The 7,854-nt window shown below is 40.7% G+C and overlaps 1 non-coding gene across 1 annotated transcript; it reads right to left on the minus strand.

Moving 5' to 3' along the window:
- Window positions 1–6,554: 6,554 nt before the first annotated feature.
- On the minus strand, window positions 6,555–6,662 carry LOC148549350 (small nucleolar RNA R71). Its single transcript, XR_015897085.1, has one exon. It is a non-coding gene; the product is annotated as a small nucleolar RNA R71 (small nucleolar RNA).
- Between the last annotated feature and the right edge of the window lie 1,192 nt (window positions 6,663–7,854).

A 7,854-nucleotide genomic window follows, 5' to 3' on the forward strand; every position in this document is an offset into this window, starting at 1 on the left:
CGGGCTCTGAGGGGATGTCGACGCCCTGTCTGATCATTAGCTTCAGATGGGAATAGCGTCGCCTGCTGCAGCGCTCTAATCTCTCATACCAGCGCCTGTTACGGCACTCCATCTGATCAAGCTGGTGGAATAGACGGTGCACGAGGCGATAGACTGGCTCAGAGGCGGGTGGAGGTGCAGTGGTGGCAGCAGGGGCAGCTGGGGCAGCTGTGGATGAAGAGGGTCCAGCAGACGGAGGGGCTGTCTCATCAGTAGCAGTGACAGGTGGTGGTCTGTATCCCAAAGCAAGGAAGTTCCTGCTGTGCGGGATGATCTTCCTGCAGTCCGCTGCGGGTGGTCTCTCATCGGCATCCTCCCAAGGCACATCAGCCTGACGGCCTAGCCGTGTAACCAGGTAAGGAAAGGGGAGGGTGCCTCGGACGTGGGCCCTGGCCATATAATGCCGGATAAAACGAGGCAGATAAATGTCCTTACCCTCCAGCACACACCAAAGGAGGGTGATCATGGTAGCCGGGATCTCCGTCTCGTGAGTACTCGGCATCACAAAGTTACTCAAGATCTGATGCCAAAGCCGAGCCTCATCGTTCAAGTACACTCTCTTGATCCCTCTAGGCATAGTGGTGTTCTGACCCATCTCCCAAGGAACAGCAGGGTCGAGAGCTATTCTTGCCTTCACAGCATCCCAGTCAAACTGCATCTGGCCCATGTCCTCCTCAGCCTGTGCAAAACCATCTGGCTGATCGGACTTGGCTGGGAGCTGGAGAATAGTCTCTATGGCTTCCTCTGTGACCAGAATTTGCTTTCCCCTCAGGTTCATTGCATCAAGGGTAGTAAGGTAGTAGTTGCAATAGAATTCCTTGATCCAAGATGCATTGACCTCTGTCAGTGGTCTCTCCAAAAAGAACCAGCCCCTTTGCTTGATTTGCTCAGTAGTATACTGCTGGAGGGCTTCTGGAATCTTCAAGGTACGTTCCAGGTATAGATTTCTGGAGTTTGCAAAAGCCGGGTACTTCAGTTCACAGTACCGGTTTGCAAATTTTATAGGATCATTTGCAGGAAGCAGCTGGTTAGCTTTCTCCTGCGGTGTGAAGTTCTTCTCCCGCCATGATGAATCGTGCATTAGAGCAATGATGGACTGGGAGGAATCTCCTCTCTTGCGCTTGCCAGTGGCCTTGCCTTTACCTTTCCTCTGTGAGGCAGACATCCTGAAAAACAGAAAACCAGGAAATGGATAAAACAGGAAAGTAAATAGGCAATTTAAACAAAGGAAACTCAAAGCGCTAAGAGAGAAATAAAATAAGGAAAATGAGTAATAGAAAGTGAGTGAATGAATGTTAAATGGAAAGAAAAATCAATATGCCATAGTGAGAAAATTATAGGAAAGTGAAAATAATCAGAAAAGAGATTAAAAGGGTTAGTATGGTTAGGATTTGAAAAAGAAATTAGTAAATTAAAATTAGTGAGTTAGGAAGGTAAGTGGCATAGAAAAATTCCATATAACAAGGATTCACAGGTAAGCATGGAAGTACTCATAATTGAACAAGCAATTTATGAACCAGGAAATCAAAAAAAAATAAGAAGGTCTGCCCTAGCATTCATGTAGTTGTTTGGGTAAAGCAGAGCAAAACAGAATTCAGGAATGCCAAACCAAACCATGAATGAAAACAAAATTAAAAAAAAATTTGGGTAGCATTCCGGCTAAAATTGGATTGTCCCGGAAAATAAACAGCAATTTAATCAGTTCATATGAATAAAAAAAATCAAGCTGCATGTACATAGATATAAAATAAACATAAAAACTCAATGTAAACAGCAGCAACATACAAGAAAGCAGCATATGAATCATGATTATAGCAGCAACAGATTTGCACATAGGATAAAACAGAAGTAAGAACAGTGCAAGTAAACAGACCTAGATCCACTAACCACAGCCTAAGCTACCTAACAACCTAAAAATCCACTACAACATGCAAGTCTAACTATCCTAATTATGAACATAAACGGAATAAAAAATACAGAAAAGTGACGAACAGATAAGAAAAAAATGGTTGCGTGTTGCGGAACCTGGTAAGCGGAAGGGGTGGAACAGGGAAGAAGGTGGCTGCGGCGGCGTCCGGCGCGGTGGTGGTGCACGGCGACGCGGTGGTGGCGGTGGAGGGGGCAGTGGCGGCGAGGATTTGGGTTGGTGATAGAGGAAGGGAGGGGGATTGCGGGTGGGTGGCGGAGGGGTGTGCGGCTGGGGTGCCGGCGGTGGGGGGCGGTGGTCGCGGAGAGGGGAGGGGAGAGGAGGAAGGGAGAAGAAGGGAGGGGAGGGGGTTAGGGCGCGGCGTACAGGGTGGCGGCGGCGTTGGGGTGGTGGTGTGGCGGCTGGCCGGCGGTGGCTGGGAAGGAGAAGAAGAGAGAAGGAGAAGAGGGTTCGGGGTGAAAGGGGAGGGTGATGAGCGGATAATTTATACGCTTTTTGACATTGTTTTTAGTATGTTTTTAGTAGGATCTAGTTATTTTTAGGGATATTTTCATTAGTTTTTATGTTAAATTCACATTTCTGGACTTTACTATGAGTTTGTGTGTTTTTCTGTGATTTCAGGTATTTTCTGGCTGAAATTGAGGGACTTGAGCAAAAATCAGATTCAGAGGTTGAAGAAGGACTGCTGATGCTGTTGGATTCTGACCTCCCTGCACTCAAAGTGGATTTTCTGGAGCTACAGAACTCGAAATGGCGCGCTTCCAATTGCGTTGGAAAGTCGACTTTCAGGGCTTTCCAGCAATATATAATAGTCCATACTTTGGCCAAGAATAGACGACGTAAACTGGCGTTCAACGCCAGCCTTCTGCCCAAATCTGGCGTCCAGCGCCAGAAAAGGATCCAAAACTAGAGTTGAACGCCAGAAATGGATCAAAACCTGGCGTTCAACTCCACAAATGGCCTCTGCACGTGCAACACTTAAAGCCCAGCCCAAGCACACACCAAGTGGGCCCCGGAAGTGGATTTATGCATCAATTACTTACTCATGTAAACCCTAGTAGCTAGTTTATTATAAATAGGACCTTTTACTATTGTATTAGGTATCTTTGATCAGTTGTATGCTATCTTAGATCACGTTTGAGGGCTGGCCATCTCGGCCATGCCTGGACCTTTCACTTATGTATTTTCAACGGTAGAGTTTCTACACTCCATAGCTTAAGGTGTGGAGCTCTGCTGTTCCTCAAAGATTAATGCAAAGTACTACTGTTTTCTATTCAATTCATCTTATTTCGCTTCTAAGATATCCATTCGCACCCAAGAACGTGATGAAGGTGATGATTATATGTGACGCTCATCACCATTCTCCCCTATGAACACGTGCCTGACAAACACTTCCGTTCTACATGAAATAAGCTAGAATGAATATCTCTTAGATCTCCTAACCAGAATCTTCGTGGTGTAAGCTAGAATGATGGCGGCATTCAAGAGAATCCGGAAGGTCTAAACCTTGTCTGTGGTATTCCGAGTAGGATTCAATGATTGAATGACTGTGACGAGCTCCTAACTCGCGATTGCAGGGCGTTAGTGACAGGCGCAAAAGGATAGTAAATCCTATTCCAGCATGATCGAGAACCGACAGATGAATAGCCGTGCTGTGACAGGGTGCGTGAGCATATTATTCACTGAGAGGATAAGATGAAGCCATTGGCAAGGGTGATGCCTCCAGACGATTAGCCGTGCCGTGACAGGGCATTGGATCATTTTCCCGAGAGATGACCGAAAGTAGCCATTGACAGTGGTGATGTATCACATAAAGCCAGCCATGGAAAGGAGTAAGACTGATTGGATGAAGATGGCAGGAAAGCAGAGGTTCAGAGGAACGAAAAGCATCTCCATTCGCTTATCTGAATTTCCTACCAATGATTTACATAAGTACCTCTATCCCTATTCTATTATTTATTATTCGAAAACATCATTATCAATTTATATCTGCCTGACTGAGATTTGCAAGGTGACCATAGTTTGCTTCATACCAACAATCTCCGTGGAATTCGACCCTTACTCACGTAAGGTATTACTTGGACGACCCAGTGCACTTGCTGGTCAGTTGTATCGAAGTTGTGACAAATTATGAATGTGTAATCACGATTACGCGTACCAAGTTGCTCACGTGCCAGGAATAGTTTGAGCCTGTACATCACAATTTCGTGCACCAAGTTTTTGGCGCCGTTGCCGGGGATTGTTTGAGTTTGGACAACTGACGGTTCATCTTGTTGCTCAGATTAGGTAATTTTCTTTTTATTTTATTTTCAAAAAAAAATTTCAAAAAATATTTCTAAAATTTTCTCATCTGTTTTCGAAAATAATATAAAAATGTTTTCAAAAATTTTATTCAAAATTTTTAAGAATGAATTCTAGTGTTTCATGAAGCATGTTGAAGCCTGGCTGGCTGTAAAGCCATGTCTAAATTCGTTTGGGCTGAGGCAGCAATTTGTTATCAAGAGCAATATACTCTAATGTTAAATGCTGAAGCTTGGCTGGCCATTGGCCATGTCTAGTGTTTTGGACTGGAGCTTTCATTGAAAGCTTGGCTGGCTAGTGAGCCATGTCTAATTCCTGGACTGAAGCTTTAGACTAAGAATGCAAGATTCCTGGAATTCATGTTAAAAATTTTGGAATCCTTATTTTTTCTTTTTCAATTAATTTTTCGAAAAAAATCCAAAAAAAAATTAGAAAATCATAAAAATCAAAAACAATTTTTTGTGTTTCTTGTTTGAGTCTTGAGTCATATCATAAATTTGGTGTCACTTGCATATGCATCTTGCATTTTTCGAAAATATCATGCATTCATAGTGCTCTTCATGATCTTCAAGTTGTTCTTGGTAAGTCTTCTTGTTTGATCTTGATGTTTTCATGTTTTGTGTCTTTTCTTGTTTTACATGTGCATTTTTCGTTTCTTAGAGTCTAAACATGAAAGATTTCTAAGTTTGGTGTCTTACATGTTTTCTTTGCATCAAAATTTTTTCAAAAATATGTTCTTGATGTTCATCTTGACATTCAAAGTGTTCTTGGTGTTCATCTTGACATTCATATCATTCATGCATGCATTCATTGTTTTGATTCAAAATTTTCATGCATTGAGTCTTTTTGTTGTTTTTCTCTCTCATCATAAAAATTAAAAAAATATATCTTTCCCTTTTTCTCTCATCAAATTCGAAAATTTGGATTGACTTTTTCAAAAATTTTTAAATTTCAAAGTTGTTTCTCATGAGTCAAATCAAATTTTCAATTTGAAAATCTTATCTTTTTCAAAATCTTTTTTCAAAAATCAAATCTTTTTCAAAATTCTTAGTTATTTTCGAAAATAACATAATCAAATTAATGTTTTGATTCAAAAATTTGAAGTTTGTTACTTGCTTGTTAAGAAAGATTCAAACTTTAAATTCTAGAATTATATCTTGTGATTTCTTGTGAATCAAGTCATTAATTGAGATTTTAAAAATCAAATCTTTTTCAAAATTAGTTTCTAAAATATCTTCTTATCTTATCTCTTTCAAAAATATCTTTTCAAAATATCTTTTCTAACTTCCTAACTTCTTATCTTTTCAAAATTTGTTTCAACTAACTAACTAACTTTTTGTTTGTTTCTTAACTTTTTCAAAACCACCTAACTAACTCCCTCTCTCTAATTTTCGAAAATATCTTCCCTCTTTTTCAAAAATTTCTTTTTAATTAACTAATTATTCTATTTTTATTTTTAATTTCAAAAAAAAAATGTTCGAAAATTACTAACATTTTTTCAAAAGCCATTTTCGAAAATCACTAACTCTTTTTCAAAAATATTTTCGAAAATTCTCCCTCTCCCATCCTATTCTAATTAATTATTCATCTACTAACATCTCATCTCACATCTCTGCCATCCTCACAGTTGTGTTTCTTTCTTTACATCACACTCTTTGTCTCCCTCTTTTCTTCCACTCACAAAGGGATCCCTATACTGTGGTATAAAGGATCTCTATTATTATTATTTTTTCTGTGCCCTCTTCTTCGTCATATGAGCAGGAGCAAGGATAAGAACATTCTTGTGGAAGCAGATCCAGAACCTGAAAGGACTCTGAAAAGGAAACTAAGAGAAGCTAAAATACAACAATCCAGAGATAACCTTTCAGAAATTTTCGAACAGGAAGAGGAGATGGCAGCCGAAAATAATAATAATGTAAGGAAGATGCTTGGTGACTTTACTGCACCTAATTCCAATTTACATGGAAGAAGCATCTCCATTCCTGCCATTGGAGCAAACAACTTTGAGCTGAAACCTCAATTAGTTTCTCTGATGCAGCAGAACTGCAAGTTTCATGGACTTCCATCTGAAGATCCTTTTCAGTTCTTAACTGAATTCTTGCAGATATGTGATACTGTTAAGACTAATGGAATAGATCCTGAAGTCTACAGGCTCATGCTTTTCCCTTTTGCTGTAAGAGACAGAGCTAGATTATGGTTGGATTCTCAACCCAAAGACAACCTGAACTCTTGGGATAAGCTGGTCACGGCTTTCTTAGCCAAGTACTTTCCTCCTCAAAAGCTGAGCAAGCTTAGAGCTGATGTTCAAACCTTCAGACAGAAAGAAGGTGAATCCCTCTATGAAGCTTGGGAAAGATACAAGCAGTTGACCAAAAAGTGTCCTTCTGACATGCTTTCAGAATGGACCATCCTGGATATATTCTATGATGGTTTATCTGAGCTATCAAAGATGTCACTGGACACTTCTGCAGGTGGCTCCATTCACCTAAAGAAAACGCCTGCAGAAGCTCAAGAACTCATTAACATGGTTGCTAATAACCAGTTCATGTACACTTCTGAAAGGAATCCTGTGAATAATGGGACGCCTATGAAGAAGGGAGTTCTTGAAGTTGATACTCTGAATGCCATATTGGCTCAGAACAAAATATTGACTCAGCAAGTCAATATGATTTCTCAGATTCTGAATGGAATGCAAGCTGCATCCAACAGTACTCAAGAGGCTTCTTATGAAGAAGAAGCTTATGATCCTGAGAACCCTGCAATAGCAGAGGTGAATTACTTAGGTGAACCTTATGGAAACACCTATAACTCATCATGGAGAAATCATCCAAATTTCTCATGGAAGGATCAAAAGCCTCAACAAGGCTTTAATAATGGTGGAAGGAACAGGTTTAGCAACAGCAAGCCTTTCCCATCATCCACTCAGCAACAGACAGAGAACTCTGAACAAAATACTTCTAATCTGGCAAACTTAGTCTCTGATCTGTCTAAGGCCACTGTGAGCTTCATGAATGAAACAAGGTCTTCCATTAGAAATTTGGAAGCACAAGTGGGCCAGCTGAGTAAAAGGATCACTAAAATCCCTCCCAGTACTCTCCCAAGCAATATAGAAGAGAATCCAAAAGGAGAGTGCAAGGCCATTGACATAAGCAAAATGGCTGAACCCAATGAGGGAGAGGAGGACGTAAATCCCAAGGAGGAAGACCTCCTGGGACGTCCAGTGATCAATAAGGAGCTTCCCTCTGAGGAACCAAAGGACTCTAAGGCTCATCTAGAGACCATAGAGATTCCATTGAACCTCCTTATGCCCTTCATGAGCTCTGATGAGTATTCCTCTTCTGAAGAGAATGAGGATGTTACTGAAGAGCAAACTGCCAAGTTTCTTAGTGCAATCATGAAGCTAAATGCCAAATTATTTGGCATTGATACTTGGGAAGTTGAACCTCCCTTGTTTATCAATGAACTAAGTGATCTGGATCAACTGACATTGCCTCAGAAGAGACAGGATCCTGGAAAGTTCATAATACCATGTACCATAGGCACCATGATCTTTAAGGCTCTGTGTGACCTTGGTTCAGGAATAAACC

The sequence above is a fragment of the Arachis ipaensis genome, chromosome B8 (genome assembly GCF_059453495.1).
Source record: "Arachis ipaensis isolate K30076 ecotype BB chromosome B8, ASM5945349v1, whole genome shotgun sequence".
NCBI classification, from domain to species: Eukaryota; Viridiplantae; Streptophyta; class Magnoliopsida; order Fabales; family Fabaceae; genus Arachis; species Arachis ipaensis.